Source organism: Anopheles marshallii, chromosome 2 (genome assembly GCF_943734725.1).
Source record: "Anopheles marshallii chromosome 2, idAnoMarsDA_429_01, whole genome shotgun sequence".
Taxonomy (NCBI): domain Eukaryota; kingdom Metazoa; phylum Arthropoda; class Insecta; order Diptera; family Culicidae; genus Anopheles; species Anopheles marshallii.
Window position 1 is genome coordinate 60967903 of NC_071326.1, and position 24714 is coordinate 60992616.

At 44.9% G+C, this 24714-nt stretch overlaps 1 pseudogene; it reads right to left on the minus strand.

The window, feature by feature from the left end:
• Nucleotides 1-18664: 18664 nt before the first annotated feature.
• Nucleotides 18665-19542, minus strand: LOC128718313 (uncharacterized; annotated as a pseudogene).
• Nucleotides 19543-24714: the final 5172 nt, after the last annotated feature.

Here is a 24714-nt window from a genome sequence, read left to right on the forward strand (position 1 = left end):
CAACGTTCCACAAGTAATACGAACCATTGGAGGGGAAGGAATGCCTTGACAGCAAAGCATGTGGCAGAGTTTTTAAGCTATACCCATACACATACCTGCAACAAAAGTGACTTCATTATGAAACTAATCTAGTCTAATCGATAATAAACTTCAAACAACATAATCCCCGTAAATCGATACAAACTACTTCAACCTTCATCGTTACACTAAATAGTAAAAATGGAGAAAAAATACAACTTCATGCAATACAAGCGCAACTAACAATAATAAGTAAAAAAACACTAAAAACTGAACATAAACCACTAAAAAGAATAAAATTCAAAATGACAATTCCATGAAACCTACCCTATATACCTACCCTATATATATACCTAAATCTAGCCTTCTTGTGGCTTGAAGTCACTTTGGTTGCAGGTATGTGCAGGAGTGCCTTGGCGTGCTTTAGCTTTTGCCGTAAAAACTCTGCCACATAGTTTGGCGTCGGCAAAAGCATATCGTTGGCCCCAACGGTTCGGAATAGTTGCAGAACTTTCGTAAACTTCCGCAACTCTACCTTAGGTTCCCCCGATCTACTGACCCCAGTCCAAGTCATTTGTGCAAAAAACGACTTGGTGAACAACAGATCGATTGCCTGGTGCAGTCGATTGTTAACATCTGAGCGCGAAATACGTTGCTTCAAATATTGTACAACCATTGTTTCGTATTCCGGTTCCGTGCCTAATACCTCATCAAAATTATCCAACTGTTGCGCACTCTCTAATGGCACAAATGTAAAATCGGAGGGAGGAAGAAGCCCTTCCCTCGGCCGGACCGCAGCTAACACTTCTTCCAACGCAACGACGGCCAGAGTTGGCGAGCAGCGTGTCCAGTGTCCCATCCTGCTTCGCCCTCAGGTACTGGATCTCTTGCTGCTGCTCCTGGATTTTTATCTCTGCGAGCCGCAACTGTTGCTCGTGGTCGCAACAACATCGGGTCGGGGACAGGGTCGGGATTTCAGGAGCTGAAAAATCCAACAAGCGCATTAGAATGTTGTCAACGGGCTGAAGATATCTTGCAACAACAAGCTGCAAAAATCTTACCTTCAAACGTTTCAACACTCAAACTCGACGGCGATTTCGGCGCGCTGCCACCTACTGGGAACAGAAAAACAAGCGTATTAGACAAATGTGACCAATTGAAGTTATCGTACTAGTTTAAGTATGATAAGTCTTACCAGGTTGAGGTTTGCAACGACTAAACATTCCAGCGGCATCGGACGCACTGCTGTTGCGGAATCGCCTAGTGCGACCGTAACGACACTTTCTGTAACACACAAATGCAGTAAACATATCACATCGCAATTCGGTCATAAAGCTTGTATATGAACTCAAGCGTACCATACTTACCAGCAGCCAATGCGGTCCCAGCATAATCGTTGCCGCTGGCCAGTGCAACACCATCAAATTCCACCGTTAAGTGTGGCACTTTGAATAAAAAGCCGTGTAGGATCCACCTATGCGATATAGGGTGGTCATACATACATTAACGCGTGAACAAAGGGATTACTTATCGCACACGCGGTAGCACAAATGTAATACACGTTTATGCACAAGCATTTGAGCATATTTGAGCGGTTAACGCAGGTGTTTAGCGTAACAGGAATGGACGATTCCTTCCTTCGATTCCGAAGAGACGAAACACGCAGAACGCTAATTTGCGTTGTTAAAACCGCCGCATGCGATGCCGTTTGTTCAAATGCTCGCACTGTGTTCAGAACTCATACTCATCATCGTACCAGTGGATCCGCAGTCGATCCTTCATTCATCCGGGAAACTATGAAGCAGTGGCACAAACGTCAACTCGATATTATTTCTGCTTGCGGTTACCACCAAGTTGCACAGTATCTCGTCCGTAGAACACTGGAGGTCTACACCGCTCGATAGGTCACGGATGCATCCTTTGTAGATAAACATATCACTCGAGTCCATGGGACCGTCAAATGCTAGCATTTTCCACACAATTACACGTGAGAGCACGTACTCTCACAATTACTTTACCTAAATCAACATCCGTGCCATAAGTTTGCAGTTTGCCAATGCTGCCGTCCGTGGTCTCAAAAAACCATGCGTTCCTCCAGCCTGTCTACAAAGTGAAACGTGAACGTACGTACACTTTCACTAGGAACTTGCCTTGCAAGGAGGGATAGTCGATCGCCTGCTCGTGGGTCTTTGGCATACTAAACTGTTCCAACTCGGAAAGCCGATTTACCGCCTGCTGCAGATTGTTCCAGCTGCTGCGAAGCAAATGCTTCAAATTGCTAGTGTGCGCTTTCGAAACGGTACGTCGCAATGACAGATAATGACCAGAAACGAACCGCTTCATCGTGCAGATGCAACAAACTGTGGACGTCACTAGTCATATACCCTATCTCGTATACCGTTTCGAAGTCCTTCACGAAGTTGTCCAGCATTTGACCCACAAGTGGCCACTTTGCTTTGTGCAGACAGCAGACAGAAAAGTCATGGCACAATAGAGCAGCATAAAATGTTCGTACCACTGAGGATCAACATGCGCCTTTTACACTACCAAGGAACAATAGTGAAAAACGAACGCGTGTTCAGAACCCTTCCAGTAGCCCAAATATTTAATGTGCCGTAGTTTGCGGTGCACTTCACAGAGCTGGGCAGTAAGCTTTAGCGATGATGCAATCTGCTCCCATTGGTTCGATTTCCAGTTGGTTTTGTCCAGTTTCCTGTCGCGCCACCTCATTAAAATGAAGTAAAAGAAATGTGTTGGTCTTTATTAGCTGATTTCTCATCATACATGAGACTGTTTGAACAACAATTTCCCTTACCTTTTAGAAATGCCCTGGCAGGAGTGTCAGCGACAATGGCACGAACCTTAACGGTGATATGCTTCCCGTATATAAGCATACCATTCCGTATAAGGCCATTCAGTTTATTGATCACTGGGCGCAGGTACATTTCCACACTTGTGGGCTTTGTGTCTCAACAATAGATGGCCGCTGTCATTACTGGAGCTGCCGGCAACTCGTCGACGGCGAAGAGTACTGGCCAAAACTGCATAGCTCCGCTCTTATGCAGCGGCAACCCATCGACCGACAGCGTGAGCGGAAACTGCTCAACCGCTGGAGTAGCATCTAAACAGAAATACATAAACAAATGTTGAGATGGTTACAGTTGTACATGCAAACTATGTTGCTATGTTTGGTTGGTTTGGTTGTTTGGTTTAAAACAATTTTACTTACCGAAAATAATTCGCCAACGTTTTCTCAAATCCGTTGTACCAATAGTGCCCACCGCGAAGCTCAGCAATTTCACTCGATGCCTGTCTCTTGGTATGCAGCAAAGTCCTAGTGGATCGAGGCACAAGAACGCCTGCTCTTTTAAAAAGATGCAACACCATGTTTATGGATCGATGACTGGAAGGATGAGCACATTATTTGAAGAAAAATAAAAAAAACGTACAAGTTACAAACATGTTTTACGACCCCATTAGTATTCGATAGTAGAATAATCGGCAAAACAAAAGAAAACTCATTCAAAGTCCTGGACAGCTTTGATGGCGCGCAACACTTTTTTTTGGTCCTCCCGTAGGTACTCGATGAGGGCTCCTCGGTTGGTGCCTTTGGATCTTAAAAAGGGCTTAACCTAACGCCACAGGTTTTCGATGTTTTGTGTGTGTACAAAACTATCGTCCGGATCCACGAAATTCGCCGAAAGGATGACGGCTGCGTGAACATACCCGTACTGCTCGATGCCGTTGTAGGCCCTCCAACCATCAGTCACTATCGTTGTTCCCGGAGCTACATGCTGCACTATATTGTAATGTAATGTGACAGCATTACGTTGCTGCATCATCTCCAGAAACGCTTCCCGTATCTCCGGACAGACACCGCCGACCAACCAGACTTGATAGCCTTCCGTGAGGCGTCTGCGATTGTACCTCCGCTTGGTGACGACAGATTCGTCAATCTCGACGGTCCAACGCTCCAACGCCACCAATTGGAGCCTGGTTGGTTTCTAGCTATTCGGCAGATAGTACCCGAAGAACGGCGTACCTTGTTCTACACAAAATCGGAAAGTACTCGCTCTATACGCTATTTCGCTCCTGTCACTGTACAGTGGCGTTTTAGTCAAAAATTACCAATATAATTAAAAATACTAATACTTAAAAATTTAAAAACTAATACTTATTACTAGGTAAACCTAGCTCGTTTTTGGCTACTTGTTATTTTTGTTGCTGGTATGTGAATACGATCCTTTGCGTGCTCTAACTTTAGTTTTAAAAATTCTGCCACATACTGTGCTGTTGGTAGAAGCGAATCGTTACCTCCTACGGTTCGGAATCATTGCAAAACATTCGCAAACTTATTTAATTGCACCTTTCGTTCCCCTGTCCTACTGACACCAGTCCACGTTATTTGCGAGAAACAATCCCTAATCCCTATATCTATTCTTTTCGTTACGTGCAAAACATTTTTGTAAACGATACAATATTCAGTCTTCTTACTCTTCTTAGACTATCACAGAACGGATGTGATACTTTCTCACCGCAGCACTCGCTACATAAACGCTCACTACAATGTAGGCAACGCATGACACGTAATGTAGTGGTAGCGCCGAGAGTCGATGTCAATGGCAACGCAGCATCCTCCCGAACCGTTTGGTTACGCCGTATCCCAACGAGGCCACGATCCACTATATCACGACCGGCCACAATGAAATAATCCCAGCAGCAAGAGAGGCGGGAAACTGATGGCACACGACGCAGGCTCGGTAACAGCGATTGGAAGAATCATAGCCGCTTGCGCTCCAAACAATACCATTAGAGAGGAGAACAGTGGCGAATAAAAATGACCAGAGCGATCATAGGCACGGATCCGGAATATCGAAAAGATGGTTTTCGAAACATTATATCGGCGCAGATGTTAGCAATCGTACAATCAATTTGTTGCTTGCAGCAAATCGTTTTTTACATCTACCTAAAGTGCCGGTGCCAGCAAAACTGGGAACATAAAACAGTGTTGAGGAAGTAATCGACAACGTTCCACAAGTAATACGAACCATTGGAGGGGAAGGAATGCCTTGACAGCAAAGCATGTGGCAGAGTTTTTAAGCTATACCCATACACATACCTGCAACAAAAGTGACTTCATTATGAAACTAATCTAGTCTAATCGATAATAAACTTCAAACAACATAATCCCTGTAAATCGATACAAACTACTTCAACCTTCATCGTTACACTAAATAGTAAAAATGGAGAAAAAATACAACTTCATGCAATACAAGCGCAACTAACAATAATAAGTAAAAAAACACTAAAAACTGAACATAAACCACTAAAAAGAATAAAATTCAAAATGACAATTCCATGAAACCTACCCTATATACCTACCCTATATATATACCTAAATCTAGCCTTCTTGTGGCTTGAAGTCACTTTGGTTGCAGGTATGTGCAGGAGTGCCTTGGCGTGCTTTAGCTTTTGCCGTAAAAACTCTGCCACATAGTTTGGCGTCGGCAAAAGCATATCGTTGGCCCCAACGGTTCGGAATAGTTGCAGAACTTTCGTAAACTTCCGCAACTCTACCTTAGGTTTCCCCGATCTACTGACCCCAGTCCAAGTCATTTGTGCAAAAAACGACTTGGTGAACAACAGATCGATTGCCTGGTGCAGTCGATTGTTAACATCTGAGCGCGAAATACGTTGCTTCAAATATTGTACAACCATTGTTTCGTATTCCGGTTCCGTGCCTAATACCTCATCAAAATTATCCAACTGTTGCGCACTCTCTAATGGCACAAATGTAAAATCGGAGGGAGGAAGAAGCCCTTCCCTCGGCCGGACCGCAGCTAACACTTCTTCCAACGCAACGACGGCCAGAGTTGGCGAGCAGCGTGTCCAGTGTCCCATCCTGCTTCGCCCTCAGGTACTGGATCTCTTGCTGCTGCTCCTGGATTTTTATCTCTGCGAGCCGCAACTGTTGCTCGTGGTCGCAACAACATCGGGTCGGGGACAGGGTCGGGATTTCAGGAGCTGAAAAATCCAACAAGCGCATTAGAATGTTGTCAACGGGCTGAAGATATCTTGCAACAACAAGCTGCAAAAATCTTACCTTCAAACGTTTCAACACTCAAACTCGACGGCGATTTCGGCGCGCTGCCACCTACTGGGAACAGAAAAACAAGCGTATTAGACAAATGTGACCAATTGAAGTTATCGTACTAGTTTAAGTATGATAAGTCTTACCAGGTTGAGGTTTGCAACGACTAAACATTCCAGCGGCATCGGACGCACTGCTGTTGCGGAATCGCCTAGTGCGACCGTAACGACACTTTCTGTAACACACAAATGCAGAAAACATATCACATCGCAATTCGGTCATAAAGCTTGTATATGAACTCAAGCGTACCATACTTACCAGCAGCCAATGCGGTCCCAGCATAATCGTTGCCGCTGGCCAGTGCAACACCATCAAATTCCACCGTTAAGTGTGGCACTTTGAATAAAAAGCCGTGTAGGATCCACCTATGCGATATAGGGTGGTCATACATATATTAACGCGTGAACAAAGGGATTACTTATCGCACACGCGGTAGCACAAATGTAATACACGTTTATGCACAAGCATTTGAGCATATTTGAGCGGTTAACGCAGGTGTTTAGCGTAACAGGAATGGACGATTCCTTCCTTCGATTCCGAAGAGACGAAACACGCAGAACGCTAATTTGCGTTGTTAAAACCGCCGCATGCGATGCCGTTTGTTCAAATGCTCGCACTGTGTTCAGAACTCATACTCATCATCGTACCAGTGGATCCGCAGTCGATCCTTCATTCATCCGGGAAACTATGAAGCAGTGGCACAAACGTCAACTCGATATAATTTCTGCTTGCGGTTACCACCAAGTTGCACAGTATCTCGTCCGTAGAACACTGGAGGTCAACACCGCTCGATAGGTCACGGATGCATCCTTTGTAGATAAACATATCACTCGAGTCCATGGGACCGTCAAATGCTAGCATTTTCCACACAATTACACGTGAGAGCACGTGCTCTCACAATTACTTTACCTAAATCAACATCCGTGCCATAAGTTTGCAGTTTGCCAATGCTGCCGTCCGTGGTCTCAAAAAACCATGCGTTCCTCCAGCCTGTCTACAAAGTGAAACGTGAACGTACGTACACTTTCACTAGGAACTTGCCTTGCAAGGAGGGATAGTCGATCGCCTGCTCGTGGGTCTTTGGCATACTAAACTGTTCCAACTCGGAAAGCCGATTTACCGCCTGCTGCAGATTGTTCCAGCCGCTGCGAAGCAAATGCTTCAAATTGCTAGTGTGCGCTTTCGAAACGGTACGTCGCAATGACAGATAATGACCAGAAACGAACCGCTTCATCGTGCAGATGCAACAAACTGTGGACGTCACTAGTCATATACCCTATCTCGTATACCGTTTCGAAGTCCTTCACGAAGTTGTCCAGCATTTGACCCACAAGTGGCCACTTTTTTCTGTCTGCTGTCTGCACAAAGCAGTCATGGCACAATAGAGCAGCATAAAATGTTCGTACCACTGAGGATCAACATGCGCCTTTTACACTACCAAGGAACAATAGTGAAAAACGAACGCGTGTTCAGAACCCTTCCAGTAGCCCAAATATTTAATGTGCCGTAGTTTGCGGTGCACTTCACAGAGCTGGGCAGTAAGCTTTAGCGATGATGCAATCTGCTCCCATTGGTTCGATTTCCAGTGGGTTTTGTCCAGTTTCCTGTCGCGCCACCTCATTAAAATGAAGTAAAAGAAATGTGTTGGTCTTTATTAGCTGATTTCTCATCATACATGAGACTGTTTGAACAACAATTTCCCTTACCTTTTAGAAATGCCCTGGCAGGAGTGTCAGCGACAATGGCACGAACCTTAACGGTGATATGCTTCCCGTATATAAGCATACCATTCCGTATAAGGCCATTCAGTTTATTGATCACTGGGCGCAGGTACATTTCCACACTTGTGGGCTTTGTGTCTCAACAATAGATGGCCGCTGTCATTACTGGAGCTGCCGGCAACTCGTCGACGGCGAACAGTACTGGCCAAAACTGCATAGCTCCGCTCTTATGCAGCGGCAACCCATCGACCGACAGCGTGAGCGGAAACTGCTCAACCGCTGGAGTAGCATCTAAACAGAAATACATAAACAAATGTTGAGATGGTTACAGTTGCACATGCAAACTATGTTGCTATGTTTGGTTGGTTTGGTTGTTTGGTTTAAAACAATTTTACTTACCGAAAATAATTCGCCAACGTTTTCTCAAATCCGTTGTACCAATAGTGCCCACCGCGAAGCTCAGCAATTTCACTCGATGCCTGTCTCTTGGTATGCAGCAAAGTCCTAGTGGATCGAGGCACAAGAACGCCTGCTCTTTTAAAAAGATGCAACACCATGTTTATGGATCGATGACTGGAAGGATGAGCACATTATTTGAAGAAAAATAAAAAAAAACGTACAAGTTACAAACATGTTTTACGACCCCATTAGTATTCGATAGTAGAATAATCGGCAAAACAAAAGAAAACTCATTCAAAGTCCTGGACAGCTTTGATGGCGCGCAACACTTTTTTTTGGTCCTCCCATAGGTACTCGATGAGGGCTCCTCGGTTGGTGCCTTTGGATCTTAAAAAGGGCTTAACCTAACGCCACAGGTTTTCGATGTTTTGTGTGTGTACAAAACTATCGTCCGGATCCACGAAATTCGCCGAAAGGATGACGGCTGCGTGAACATACCCGTACTGCTCGATGCCGTTGTAGGCCCTCCAACCATCAGTCACTATCGTTGTTCCCGGAGCTACATGCTGCACTATATTGTAATGTAATGTGACAGCATTACGTTGCTGCATCATCTCCAGAAACGCTTCCCGTATCTCCGGACAGACACCGCCGACCAACCAGACTTGATAGCCTTCCGTGAGGCATCTGCGATTGTACCTCCGCTTGGTGACGACAGATTCGTCAATCTCGACGGTCCAACGCTCCAACGCCACCAATTGGAGCCTGGTTGGTTTCTAGCTATTCGGCAGATAGTACCTGAAGAACGGCGTACCTTGTTCTACACAAAATCGGAAAGTACTCGCTCTATACGCTATTTCGCTCCTGTCACTGTACAGTGGCGTTTTAGTCAAAAATTACCAATATAATTAAAAATACTAATACTTAAAAATTTAAAAACTAATACTTATTACTAGGTAAACCTAGCTCGTTTTTGGCTACTTGTTATTTTTGTTGCTGGTATGTGAATACGATCCTTTGCGTGCTCTAACTTTAGTTTTAAAAATTCTGCCACATACTGTGCTGTTGGTAGAAGCGAATCGTTACCTCCTACGGTTCGGAATCATTGCAAAACATTCGCAAACTTATTTAATTGCACCTTTCGTTCCCCTGTCCTACTGACACCAGTCCACGTTATTTGCGAGAAACAATCCCTAATCCCTATATCTATTCTTTTCGTTACGTGCAAAACATTTTTGTAAACGATACAATATTCAGTCTTCTTACTCTTCTTAGACTATCACAGAACGGATGTGATACTTTCTCATCGCAGCACTCGCTACATAAACGCTCACTACAATGTAGGCAACGCATGACACGTAATGTAGTGTTAGCGCCGAGAGTCGATGTCAATGGCAACGCAGCATCCTCCCGAACCGTTTGGTTACGCCGTATCCCAACGAGGCCACGATCCACTATATCACGACCGGCCACAATGAAATAATCCCAGCAGCAAGAGAGGCGGGAAACTGATGGCACACGACGCAGGCTCGGTAACAGCGATTGGAAGAATCATAGCCGCTTGCGCTCCAAACAATACCATTAGAGAGGAGAACAGTGGCGAATAAAAATGACCAGAGCGATCATAGGCACGGATCCGGAATATCGAAAAGATGGTTTTCGAAACATTATATCGGCGCAGATGTTAGCAATCGTACAATCAATTTGTTGCTTGCAGCAAATCGTTTTTTACATCTACCTAAAGTGCCGGTGCCAGCAAAACTGGGAACATAAAACAGTGTTGAGGAAGTAATCGACAACGTTCCACAAGTAATACGAACCATTAGAGGGGAAGGAATGCCTTGACAGCAAAGCATGTGGCAGAGTTTTTAAGCTATACCCATACACATACCTGCAACAAAAGTGACTTCATTATGAAACTAATCTAGTCTAATCGATAATAAACTTCAAACAACATAATCCCTGTAAATCGATACAAACTACTTCAACCTTCATCGTTACACTAAATAGTAAAAATGGAGAAAAAATACAACTTCATGCAATACAAGCGCAACTAACAATAATAAGTAAAAAAACACTAAAAACTGAACATAAACCACTAAAAATAATAAAATTCAAAATGACAATTCCATGAAACCTACCCTATATACCTACCCTATATATATACCTAAATCTAGCCTTCTTGTGGCTTGAAGTCACTTTGGTTGCAGGTATGTGCAGGAGTGCCTTGGCGTGCTTTAGCTTTTGCCGTAAAAACTCTGCCACATAGTTTGGCGTCGGCAAAAGCATATCGTTGGCCCCAACGGTTCGGAATAGTTGCAGAACTTTCGTAAACTTCCGCAACTCTACCTTAGGTTCCCCCGATCTACTGACCCCAGTCCAAGTCATTTGTGCAAAAAACGACTTGGTGAACAACAGATCGTTTGCCTGGTGCAGTCGATTGTTAACATCTGAGCGCGAAATACGTTGCTTCAAATATTGTACAACCATTGTTTCGTATTCCGGTTCCGTGCCTAATACCTCATCAAAATTATCCAACTGTTGCGCACTCTCTAATGGCACAAATGTAAAATCGGAGGGAGGAAGAAGCCCTTCCCTCGGCCGGACCGCAGCTAACACTTCTTCCAACGCAACGACGGCCAGAGTTGGCGAGCAGCGTGTCCAGTGTCCCATCCTGCTTCGCCCTCAGGTACTGGATCTCTTGCTGCTGCTCCTGGATTTTTATCTCTGCGAGCCGCAACTGTTGCTCGTGGTCGCAACAACATCGGGTCGGGGACAGGGTCGGGATTTCAGGAGCTGAAAAATCCAACAAGCGCATTAGAATGTTGTCAACGGGCTGAAGATATCTTGCAACAACAAGCTGCAAAAATCTTACCTTCAAACGTTTCAACACTCAAACTCGACGGCGATTTCGGCGCGCTGCCACCTACTGGGAACAGAAAAACAAGCGTATTAGACAAATGTGACCAATTGAAGTTATCGTACTAGTTTAAGTATGATAAGTCTTACCAGGTTGAGGTTTGCAACGACTAAACATTCCAGCGGCATCGGACGCACTGCTGTTGCGGAATCGCCTAGTGCGACCGTAACGACACTTTCTGTAACACACAAATGCAGTAAACATATCACATCGCAATTCGGTCATAAAGCTTGTATATGAACTCAAGCGTACCATACTTACCAGCAGCCAATGCGGTCCCAGCATAATCGTTGCCGCTGGCCAGTGCAACACCATCAAATTCCACCGTTAAGTGTGGCACTTTGAATAAAAAGCCGTGTAGGATCCACCTATGCGATATAGGGTGGTCATACATACATTAACGCGTGAACAAAGGGATTACTTATCGCACACGCGGTAGCACAAATGTAATACACGTTTATGCACAAGCATTTGAGCATATTTGAGCGGTTAACGCAGGTGTTTAGCGTAACAGGAATGGACGATTCCTTCCTTCGATTCCGAAGAGACGAAACACGCAGAACGCTAATTTGCGTTGTTAAAACCGCCGCATGCGATGCCGTTTGTTCAAATGCTCGCACTGTGTTCAGAACTCATACTCATCATCGTACCAGTGGATCCGCAGTCGATCCTTCATTCATCCGGGAAACTATGAAGCAGTGGCACAAACGTCAACTCGATATTATTTCTGCTTGCGGTTACCACCAAGTTGCACAGTATCTCGTCCGTAGAACACTGGAGGTCAACACCGCTCGATAGGTCACGGATGCATCCTTTGTAGATAAACATATCACTCGAGTCCATGGGACCGTCAAATGCTAGCATTTTCCACACAATTACACGTGAGAGCACGTACTCTCACAATTACTTTACCTAAATCAACATCCGTGCCATAAGTTTGCAGTTTGCCAATGCTGCCGTCCGTGGTCTCAAAAAACCATGCGTTCCTCCAGCCTGTCTACAAAGTGAAACGTGAACGTACGTACACTTTCACTAGGAACTTGCCTTGCAAGGAGGGATAGTCGATCGCCTGCTCGTGGGTCTTTGGCATACTAAACTGTTCCAACTCGGAAAGCCGATTTACCGCCTGCTGCAGATTGTTCCAGCCGCTGCGAAGCAAATGCTTCAAATTGCTAGTGTGCGCTTTCGAAACGGTACGTCGCAATGACAGATAATGACCAGAAACGAACCGCTTCATCGTGCAGATGCAACAAACTGTGGACGTCACTAGTCATATACCCTATCTCGTATACCGTTTCGAAGTCCTTCACGAAGTTGTCCAGCATTTGACCCACAAGTGGCCACTTTGCTTTGTGCAGACAGCAGACAGAAAAGTCATGGCACAATAGAGCAGCATAAAATGTTCGTACCACTGAGGATCAACATGCGCCTTTTACACTACCAAGGAACAATAGTGAAAAACGAACGCGTGTTCAGAACCCTTCCAGTAGCCCAAATATTTAATGTGCCGTAGTTTGCAGTGCACTTCACAGAGCTGGGCAGTAAGCTTTAGCGATGATGCAATCTGCTCCCATTGGTTCGATTTCCAGTGGGTTTTGTCCAGTTTCCTGTCGCGCCACCTCATTAAAATGAAGTAAAAGAAATGTGTTGGTCTTTATTAGCTGATTTCTCATCATACATGAGACTGTTTGAACAACAATTTCCCTTACCTTTTAGAAATGCCCTGGCAGGAGTGTCAGCGACAATGGCACGAACCTTAACGGTGATATGCTTCCCGTATATAAGCATACCATTCCGTATAAGGCCATTCAGTTTATTGATCACTGGGCGCAGGTACATTTCCACACTTGTGGGCTTTGTGTCTCAACAATAGATGGCCGCTGTCATTACTGGAGCTGCCGGCAACTCGTCGACGGCGAAGAGTACTGGCCAAAACTGCATAGCTCCGCTCTTATGCAGCGGCAACCCATCGACCGACAGCGTGAGCGGAAACTGCTCAACCGCTGGAGTAGCATCTAAACAGAAATACATAAACAAATGTTGAGATGGTTACAGTTGTACATGCAAACTATGTTGCTATGTTTGGTTGGTTTGGTTGTTTGGTTTAAAACAATTTTACTTACCGAAAATAATTCGCCAACGTTTTCTCAAATCCGTTGTACCAATAGTGCCCACCGCGAAGCTCAGCAATTTCACTCGATGCCTGTCTCTTGGTATGCAGCAAAGTCCTAGTGGATCGAGGCACAAGAACGCCTGCTCTTTTAAAAAGATGCAACACCATGTTTATGGATCGATGACTGGAAGGATGAGCACATTATTTGAAGAAAAATAAAAAAAAACGTACAAGTTACAAACATGTTTTACGACCCCATTAGTATTCGATAGTAGAATAATCGGCAAAACAAAAGAAAACTCATTCAAAGTCCTGGACAGCTTTGATGGCGCGCAACACTTTTTTTTGGTCCTCCCGTAGGTACTCGATGAGGGCTCCTCGGTTGGTGCCTTTGGATCTTAAAAAGGGCTTAACCTAACGCCACAGGTTTTCGATGTTTTGTGTGTGTACAAAACTATCGTCCGGATCCACGAAATTCGCCGAAAGGATGACGGCTGCGTGAACATACCCGTACTGCTCGATGCCGTTGTAGGCCCTCCAACCATCAGTCACTATCGTTGTTCCCGGAGCTACATGCTGCACTATATTGTAATGTAATGTGACAGCATTACGTTGCTGCATCATCTCCAGAAACGCTTCCCGTATCTCCGGACAGACACCGCCGACCAACCAGACTTGATAGCCTTCCGTGAGGCGTCTGCGATTGTACCTCCGCTTGGTGACGACAGATTCGTCAATCTCGACGGTCCAACGCTCCAACGCCACCAATTGGAGCCTGGTTGGTTTCTAGCTATTCGGCAGATAGTACCTGAAGAACGGCGTACCTTGTTCTACACAAAATCGGAAAGTACTCGCTCTATACGCTATTTCGCTCCTGTCACTGTACAGTGGCGTTTTAGTCAAAAATTACCAATATAATTAAAAATACTAATACTTAAAAATTTAAAAACTAATACTTATTACTAGGTAAACCTAGCTCGTTTTTGGCTACTTGTTATTTTTGTTGCTGGTATGTGAATACGATCCTTTGCGTGCTCTAACTTTAGTTTTAAAAATTCTGCCACATACTGTGCTGTTGGTAGAAGCGAATCGTTACCTCCTACGGTTCGGAATCATTGCAAAACATTCGCAAACTTATTTAATTGCACCTTTCGTTCCCCTGTCCTACTGACACCAGTCCACGTTATTTGCGAGAAACAATCCCTAATCCCTATATCTATTCTTTTCGTTACGTGCAAAACATTTTTGTAAACGATACAATATTCAGTCTTCTTACTCTTCTTAGACTATCACAGAACGGATGTGATACTTTCTCACCGCAGCACTCGCTACATAAACGCTCACTACAATGTAGGCAACGCATGACACGTAATGTAGTGTTAGCGCCGAGAGTCGATGTCAATGGCAACGCAGCATCCTCCCGAACCGTTTGGTTACGCCGTATCCCAACGAGGCCACGATCCACTATATCACGACCGGCCACAATGAAATAATCCCAGCAGCAAGAGAGGCGGGAAACTGATGGCACACGACGCAGGCTCGGTAACAGCGATTGGAAGAATCATAGCCGCTTGCGCTCCAAACAATACCATTAGAGAGGAGAACAGTGGCGAATAAAAATGACCAGAGCGATCATAGGCACGGATCCGGAATATCGAAAAGATGGTTTTCGAAACATTATATCGGCGCAGATGTTAGCAATCGTACAATCAATTTGTTGCTTGCAGCAAATCGTTTTTTACATCTACCTAAAGTGCCGGTGCCAGCAAAACTGGGAACATAAAACAGTGTTGAGGAAGTAATCGACAACGTTCCACAAGTAATACGAACCATTGGAGGGGAAGGAATGCCTTGACAGCAAAGCATGTGGCAGAGTTTTTAAGCTATACCCATACACATACCTGCAACAAAAGTGACTTCATTATGAAACTAATCTAGTCTAATCGATAATAAACTTCAAACAACATAATCCCTGTAAATCGATACAAACTACTTCAACCTTCATCGTTACACTAAATAGTAAAAATGGAGAAAAAATACAACTTCATGCAATACAAGCGCAACTAACAATAATAAGTAAAAAAACACTAAAAACTGAACATAAACCACTAAAAATAATAAAATTCAAAATGACAATTCCATGAAACCTACCCTATATACCTACCCTATATATATACCTAAATCTAGCCTTCTTGTGGCTTGAAGTCACTTTGGTTGCAGGTATGTGCAGGAGTGCCTTGGCGTGCTTTAGCTTTTGCCGTAAAAACTCTGCCACATAGTTTGGCGTCGGCAAAAGCATATCGTTGGCCCCAACGGTTCGGAATAGTTGCAGAACTTTCGTAAACTTCCGCAACTCTACCTTAGGTTCCCCCGATCTACTGACCCCAGTCCAAGTCATTTGTGCAAAAAACGACTTGGTGAACAACAGATCGTTTGCCTGGTGCAGTCGATTGTTAACATCTGAGCGCGAAATACGTTGCTTCAAATATTGTACAACCATTGTTTCGTATTCCGGTTCCGTGCCTAATACCTCATCAAAATTATCCAACTGTTGCGCACTCTCTAATGGCACAAATGTAAAATCGGAGGGAGGAAGAAGCCCTTCCCTCGGCCGGACCGCAGCTAACACTTCTTCCAACGCAACGACGGCCAGAGTTGGCGAGCAGCGTGTCCAGTGTCCCATCCTGCTTCGCCCTCAGGTACTGGATCTCTTGCTGCTGCTCCTGGATTTTTATCTCTGCGAGCCGCAACTGTTGCTCGTGGTCGCAACAACATCGGGTCGGGGACAGGGTCGGGATTTCAGGAGCTGAAAAATCCAACAAGCGCATTAGAATGTTGTCAACGGGCTGAAGATATCTTGCAACAACAAGCTGCAAAAATCTTACCTTCAAACGTTTCAACACTCAAACTCGACGGCGATTTCGGCGCGCTGCCACCTACTGGGAACAGAAAAACAAGCGTATTAGACAAATGTGACCAATTGAAGTTATCGTACTAGTTTAAGTATGATAAGTCTTACCAGGTTGAGGTTTGCAACGACTAAACATTCCAGCGGCATCGGACGCACTGCTGTTGCGGAATCGCCTAGTGCGACCGTAACGACACTTTCTGTAACACACAAATGCAGTAAACATATCACATCGCAATTCGGTCATAAAGCTTGTATATGAACTCAAGCGTACCATACTTACCAGCAGCCAATGCGGTCCCAGCATAATCGTTGCCGCTGGCCAGTGCAACACCATCAAATTCCACCGTTAAGTGTGGCACTTTGAATAAAAAGCCGTGTAGGATCCACCTATGCGATATAGGGTGGTCATACATACATTAACGCGTGAACAAAGGGATTACTTATCGCACACGCGGTAGCACAAATGTAATACACGTTTATGCACAAGCATTTGAGCATATTTGAGCGGTTAACGCAGGTGTTTAGCGTAACAGGAATGGACGATTCCTTCCTTCGATTCCGAAGAGACGAAACACGCAGAACGCTAATTTGCGTTGTTAAAACCGCCGCATGCGATGCCGTTTGTTCAAATGCTCGCACTGTGTTCAGAACTCATACTCATCATCGTACCAGTGGATCCGCAGTCGATCCTTCATTCATCCGGGAAACTATGAAGCAGTGGCACAAACGTCAACTCGATATTATTTCTGCTTGCGGTTACCACCAAGTTGCACAGTATCTCGTCCGTAGAACACTGGAGGTCAACACCGCTCGATAGGTCACGGATGCATCCTTTGTAGATAAACATATCACTCGAGTCCATGGGACCGTCAAATGCTAGCATTTTCCACACAATTACACGTGAGAGCACGTACTCTCACAATTACTTTACCTAAATCAACATCCGTGCCATAAGTTTGCAGTTTGCCAATGCTGCCGTCCGTGGTCTCAAAAAACCATGCGTTCCTCCAGCCTGTCTACAAAGTGAAACGTGAACGTACGTACACTTTCACTAGGAACTTGCCTTGCAAGGAGGGATAGTCGATCGCCTGCTCGTGGGTCTTTGGCATACTAAACTGTTCCAACTCGGAAAGCCGATTTACCGCCTGCTGCAGATTGTTCCAGCCGCTGCGAAGCAAATGCTTCAAATTGCTAGTGTGCGCTTTCGAAACGGTACGTCGCAATGACAGATAATGACCAGAAACGAACCGCTTCATCGTGCAGATGCAACAAACTGTGGACGTCACTAGTCATATACCCTATCTCGTATACCGTTTCGAAGTCCTTCACGAAGTTGTCCAGCATTTGACCCACAAGTGGCCACTTTGCTTTGTGCAGACAGCAGACAGAAAAGTCATGGCACAATAGAGCAGCATAAAATGTTCGTACCACTGAGGATCAACATGCGCCTTTTACACTACCAAGGAACAATAGTGAAAAACGAACGCGTGTTCAAAACCCTTCCAGTAGCCCAAATATTTAATGTGCCGTAGTTTGCGGTGCACTTCACAGAGCTGGGCAGTAAGCTTTAGCGATGATGCAATCTGCTCCCATTGGTTCGATTTCCAGTGGGTTTTGTCCAGTTTCCTGTCGCGCCACCTCATTAAAATGAAGTAAAAGAAATGTGTTGGTCTTTATTAGCTGATTTCTCATCATACATGAGACTGTTTGAACAACAATTTCCCTTACCTTTTAGAAATGCCCTGGCAGGAGTGTCAGCGACAATGGCACGAACCTTAACGGTGATATGCTTCCCGTATATAAGCATACCATTCCGTATAAGGCCATTCAGTTTATTGATCACTGGGCGCAGGTACATTTCCACACTTGTGGGCTTTGTGTCTCAACAATAGATGGCCGCTGTCATTACTGGAGCTGCCGGCAACTCGTCGACGGCGAAGAGTACTGGCCAAAACTGCATAGCTCCGCTCTTATGCAGCGGCAACCCATCGACCGACAGCGTGAGCGGAAACTGTTCAACCGCTGGAGTAGCATCTAAACAGAAATACATAAACAAATGTTGAGATGGTTACAGTTGCACATGCAAACTATGTTGCTATGTTTGGTTGGTTTGGTTGTTTGGTTTAAAACAATTTTACTTACCGAAAATAATTCGCCAACGTTTTCTCAAATCCGTTGTACCAATAGTGCCCACCGCGAAGCTCAGCAATTTCACTCGATGCCTGTCTCTTGGTATGCAGCAAAGTCCTAGTGGATCGAGGCACAAGAACGCCTGCTCTTTTAAAAAGATGCAACACCATGTTTATGGATCGATGATTGGAAGGATGAGCACATTATTTAAAGAAAAATAAAAAAAACGTACAAGTTACAAACATGTTTTACGACCCCATTAGTATTCGATAGTAGAATAATCGGCAAAACAAAAGAAAACTCATTCAAAGTCCTGGACAGCTTTGATGGCGCGCAACACTTTTTTTTGGTCCTCCCGTAGGTACTCGATGAGGGCTCCTCGGTTGGTGCCTTTGGATCTTAAAAAGGGCTTAACCTAACGCCACAGGTTTTCGATGTTTTGTGTGTGTACAAAACTATCGTCCGGATCCACGAAATTCGCCGAAAGGATGACGGCTGCGTGAACATACCCGTACTGCTCGATGCCGTTGTAGGCCCTCCAACCATCAGTCACTATCGTTGTTCCCGGAGCTACATGCTGCACTATATTGTAATGTAATGTGACAGCATTACGTTGCTGCATCATCTCCAGAAACGCTTCCCGTATCTCCCGACAGACACCGCCGACCAACCAGACTTGATAGCCTTCCGTGAGGCGTCTGCGATTGTACCTCCGCTTGGTGACGACAGATTCGTCAATCTCGACGGTCCAACGCTCCAACGCCATCAATTGAAGCCTGGTTGGTTTCTAGCTATTCGGCAGATAGTACCCGAAGAACGGCGTACCGTTTTGAGATGGCACTTCTGCGGCTCCGGTACCACGCACGGAAGCTGCGTCCTTCGATTCGCATTCCGCGACCACTCGTACGTTATCGCTATCAATTTCGATAGAGGTAGTCGCGAGTTTTTGAATATACTCTACGCACGGACAGTACACTCCCACCAGGTGCAGTTGATCGTCGGCTTGCAAATCCATTTGCAAGAATTTGCTTTTTTGGTCGCCTTTGTACCGGTTGCACTTGTTGCGCAGTTGCGTCGAGGGCAGTGTGCCCGCTTCCTGCAACAACAGCACCAAACGCTGCTTTTCCTCGGTGATGTTTTTGGTTTGGTTAAACTCCGCACTGCACCCTAAACTTCCATCATTCCAACTACAAGCTCGTTTGTTGAAAAATTGTCAAGTCTACCCGATATTCCCAAAGAGAACAGTTGAACCTTGTTCTACACAAAATCGGAAAGTACTCGCTCTATACGCTATTTCGCTCCTGTCACTGTACAGTGGCGTTTTAGTCAAAAATTACCAATATAATTAAAAATACTAATACTTAAAAATTTAAAAACTAATACTTATTACTAGGTAAACCTAGCTCGTTTTTGGCTACTTGTTATTTTTGTTGCTGGTATGTGAATACGATCCTTTGCGTGCTCTAACTTTAGTTTTAAAAATTCTGCCACATACTGTGCTGTTGGTAGAAGCGAATCGTTACCTCCTACGGTTCAGAATCATTGCAAAACATTCGCAAACTTATTTAATTGCACCTTGCGTTCCCCTGTCCTACTGACACCAGTCCACGTTATTTGCGCGAAACAGGGTTTGCTGAACAGCAAATCGATCCCTTGTTGCAGACGATTGTTTACGTCTGCGCGAGTAATTTATTTTATTTATTTGTTTATTTCTTACATGATGACGGCGTTTGCCGTATTATCAACAAAGTGTTGAGTTTATACAAATCTTACAAATTTTACAAGGCATTTCCTCCATGCGAATTGCCTTATCCCGGGCATACTCGGTTGGATTGGTTGTTGGTGTATGGTGGATGTTGGTTTTGTGTCGTTTTGGGTTTTGTACTATTGTTGTTGTTCGTTTTGTTTGTCCTATTGTTTTGTGTGATGGTCTAGGTCCGGTGATGTTATTGCAGTTATTGTTGTGGTTGTGGAGCTATTGCTTGTGGTGTGACTCATGTGCTATGGCGTCAGTCTCTACGGGAACAACCTCCTGTGTTCGACATTTTCCGGCGGGACGGGACATTATTCGACGGGCCATGACGTGACTGAAACAAAACAAAGAAATGGATACAGACTGTACGATACAAAACAGTCTGTCTAGTCTGCCTCCCTTTTGCGGCTTTGGTGTTGTCCTCAAAGGCGACTGTTTCCTCGACGGTTTAAGAATGGCACTGCAAAACATTAATTCACAAGGACAACGAATAACAAAGGATGGGGAGCGAAAGGATACTCGGGGAAATAAGGATGGGATTCATAGGATAAGACCGTTGTCCCTGGCGAAGCGAAAGATCAGCCTCATGTATTTCATGTCCCTGCCAGCCAAAACATCTCGAATCGGTGTATCCGGGATTCTACCGCTGGATTCGACTGCTCCTATCAAGGAGGGTCTGGCGGTTTCGAATTCCACGCAGTACCATAAAAGATGGTCCAAATCATGGAATCCGACCCCACAGCCACACACTTTTGTATCTGCCAGATTGATACGCTGTAGATGTGCATCCAATGCGAAATGATTCGACATGAGTCGGGACATCATTCGAATGAACGCACGATCTACAGGGAGCCCACCGAACCAAGGCCGCAGGGACACTTGCGGAAAGACCGAGAAAAGGTATCGCCCGAGTTCATCCGCCTCCCACATGCTCTGCCAACGAGACAGGAAAAGTTGCTGTGGAGTGCGTAAGAACTCATGGAAAGAGATGGATCGGTCGTAAAAAACGCCTTCTCTGACGCCTGTTTTGGCCAGTGAATCTGCCTTCTCGTTGCCGGGAATTCCACAGTGAGAAGGGACCCAGACTAGCAATATTCTGAACGCCTTGTTAAACATTGAGCCGAGCAATTCAACAATTTTTACTACAAAATAGTCTTGGCTCTTAACAGCCCTTGGAGTTATCAGTGCTTCAATAGCACTAATAGGCTATCTGTAAATATGATGTACTGATCCGGGGGACTCGCTGCTATTAACAATAGTGCGTAAAAAATTGCGGCAAGCTCCGCCTTGAACACGGAACAAGGCTGCCTCAATTTGAAGAAGGCTACGGCGTTCTCACTATACACACCGAAGCCAATGCCCTCCTCAGAGGATGATCCATCAGTGTAATACTGGTTCATTTTGTCAATATGGCCGTACCTGTTCACAAAAATGCCCGGTACGACTCTCGGACGAAGATCAAGAGGAATGATCTTGATCTCCTCACGCAACGAGGAGTCTGTACTAACAATGGAACTGTAGCACTCAGGAAGGGCAGCACGGTTTACTGCTTGTGGGGCGCTAGGATTGACTTGTAGAGCAACAAAATCGTTATAAATTTTAATGATTTTGCTCTTAGACAATTTTAAAGCGCTTATAGAGACAGGTTCTATGATCAAGGGATTTGATACTGAAGAACGAACTAGAAGGCGAAGCGACAGCATTTCAAAACGTAATCTCAGCGGCATCACTCCGGCTTCTAGGGACATGTTGTGAGTAGATTTCATGCTCCCTAGAGCGATTCTAAGACTACGATACTGTAATCTCTCCAACTTAAGGAGCTGCGTATTGGATGCCCAATGGAAGCATATGCTTCCATATTCCAATACGGAAAGTACCGTAGTCTTATACAGACGCAGGACATCTGATGGGTGTGCGCCCCACCAAAATCCTGTGACTGTCCTTAGAAAGTAGATCCTTTTTGAACATTTTTTGATCAGCTGGGTGATATGCATGCTCCAGTTTAGCCTGGAGTTGAACCAAACACCAAGGTATCGAAAATTGTTGGTGATTGATAACTTTTTCCCATATAAAAAGACATCAATGTCAGGTTCATATAGTCCTTTCTCCCTGTTTTTTTCGGTGTCGCTAAAAGGAGAAAAGACTACCATTTCTGTTTTCGTTGGAGAGAACTTGCTACCAAGGTTATCGGACCACTCGGCAAGGTTATCCAGAGTGGTTTGTAAAGACTGTTGTATTTCGACGGCGTCCCTGCTAGCAACTGAAATGACGCTGTCGTCTGCCAATTGTCTAATACTGCAGTTGGGTGCTAGACAAGAATCTATTTCACTCACATAAAAATTATATAGCAGGGGGCTCAGACAGGACCCTTGTGCAAGTCCATGGTAGCTGGTTCGTTTCAATTGAACGTGACCATTGTTAAAATTCATAGCTTTTTCCGACAAAAGATTGAATAATAAACTATTCATTTTAGGTCCCAGCCCGGCGGTTTGCAGTTTTTGGCTCAGTTTGTGCGGAGAAACTGAGTCAAACGCCCCCTGTATATCTAGAAAAATAGACCCCATGTTTTGCTTGCAAGCACGAGCAAGTTCAATTTCTGTTACCAGAAGCGCTAAACAGTCATTGGTACCCTTAGCTTTACGGAAACCAAACTGGGTACTTGAGAGAAGGTTGTTGGATTCCAACCATTCTTCTAGTCGGAAAAGAATCATTCTTTCTAGGAGTTTCCTCAGACACGACAACAGAGATATCGGACGATATGAGTCGTGTCTTGATGGTGGTTTGCCAGGCTTCAAAATAGCGACAACTTTCACTTCTCTCCATTCTTGCGGGACGATGTTGAGTTCCAACATATTGTTAAAGATTCTCAACAGTCGTTTCTTGCCCATGTCTGGTAGGTTTTGAAGCAGTTTGCTACTAACCTGATCCAGACCTGGGGTCGAATTTTTGCATGAAAGAAGAGCCAGGGATAGCTCCACCATGGTGAATGGTAAGTCCAAAATTGGGTTACTACCAGGCGCATCTTGGGTGAAGTTTTGCGCTGGAACGAAGTCGGAGCAAAACTTGTGAGCAAACTCGTTAAGCCATTCGCCAGAAAAACATTCGTTCTCGTTTATGTTGTTGCTGTTTCGCATCCTTCTAGCCATTTTCCAAAGCGAATTTAGCGAAGTGGAAGGATCTAGCTTATTGACGAATCTGCGCCAATATCCCTTTTTTTTCGCCTTCAAAAGGTTTTTGCACAACCTCTCCTTGCCTTTATATTCCTCATATAAAGGCCTGGAACCTGTGTCCCTGAAGGCTTTAAATGCCTCCCGCTTTTTATTAAAAGCCGCTTGGCAGTCCTTGTCCCACCAAGGAGTGGGGGGTTTTTTAAATATCCTTGCTTGGTGGGTGCCCCTTGTATGAGCTTCAAGGGCGCACTTGTTTATCACTAAAACAAGATTTTCATACTCCTTTACAGGAGGCAAATTATCATCTACAAGAGAAAGCGAAGCGGCTACTAATTCGCCGTATCTTGTCCAGTCAATGTTCTTCGTCAAGTCACGTTTGACGGGAATCCCATTAACTGGACATCCTCCCTTGATATAGGAAATTTCTATCGGCAAGTGATCACTTCCGATAGGGTCCTGGATGACCTTCCAACAAAAATCCAGGGCCATAGCTGATGAACATAGAGACAGATCCAGTGCACTTGCTCTACTTTTAGGCGTCGGCATCCTAGTTGCCTCTCCTGAGTTTAGGATTGAAAACGCAAACCTGTCGCAGAACTCTCGAATGATGGGAGCGCGAATATCATCCTTATCGCTCTCCCATTCGATTCCATGGGAGTTTAAATCTCCCAGGATCAAAAGCGGTTCAGGCAAGTCCGTTGCTAAATTTCCAAGATCCTCTTTGAACTTTTCAATTTTTTCTTTTTTATTATTGGCTATCGGGGGGATATAAACAGATGCAATTGTCACGTGACGATCTCCCAGTTTAGCCTTTATTGCGACAGTTTCAATGGATTGTTGTCTTGGGGTTGGTATTCTGGAGAAGCTGTGACTCTTTCCTATACCAATCAATATCCCCCCCACCTCTAGAGATTCCATCTTCACGGATTATGTTATATCCCGTCAAGGTAAGCGTAATGTCTTCCGATAGCCAGGTTTCACAGAGAGCGAACACATCACAATTGTGTTCGCCCACTAATGCTTTAAAAGAATCTAATTTTCCCAACAAACTTCTGCAGTTCCATTGTATGATGCTAGCCATTGGAAGACTAGTCGTCCAGGCGGACCATCATACTCAAGCACGGCCATTGTGCCAGCCACTGTTTGATCATCCCCTTTAGGTAAGGAAGGGCCCAAGTAGCGATCAGTTGCAAAGGTTGCGGGAGGTTTAAGGTCATGAGGAGAGACTCCAGGATTTCGGAAAGGGATGGGGTGGGGGTTCTCGGGAAGTTTCTTGGCTCTTTTGAGAAAGCCAGGCTTTCCAAAGGAACCTCGGACCGAGCGGATCGCTTTGTCTTGGGTTTCCTGGGATGAGGATCAGGGGTGGAAGGAGCAGCGTCCCGTGCTGGATTGACGGGAAGGGGGATTTCGTTTTTACCAAGACGCTGT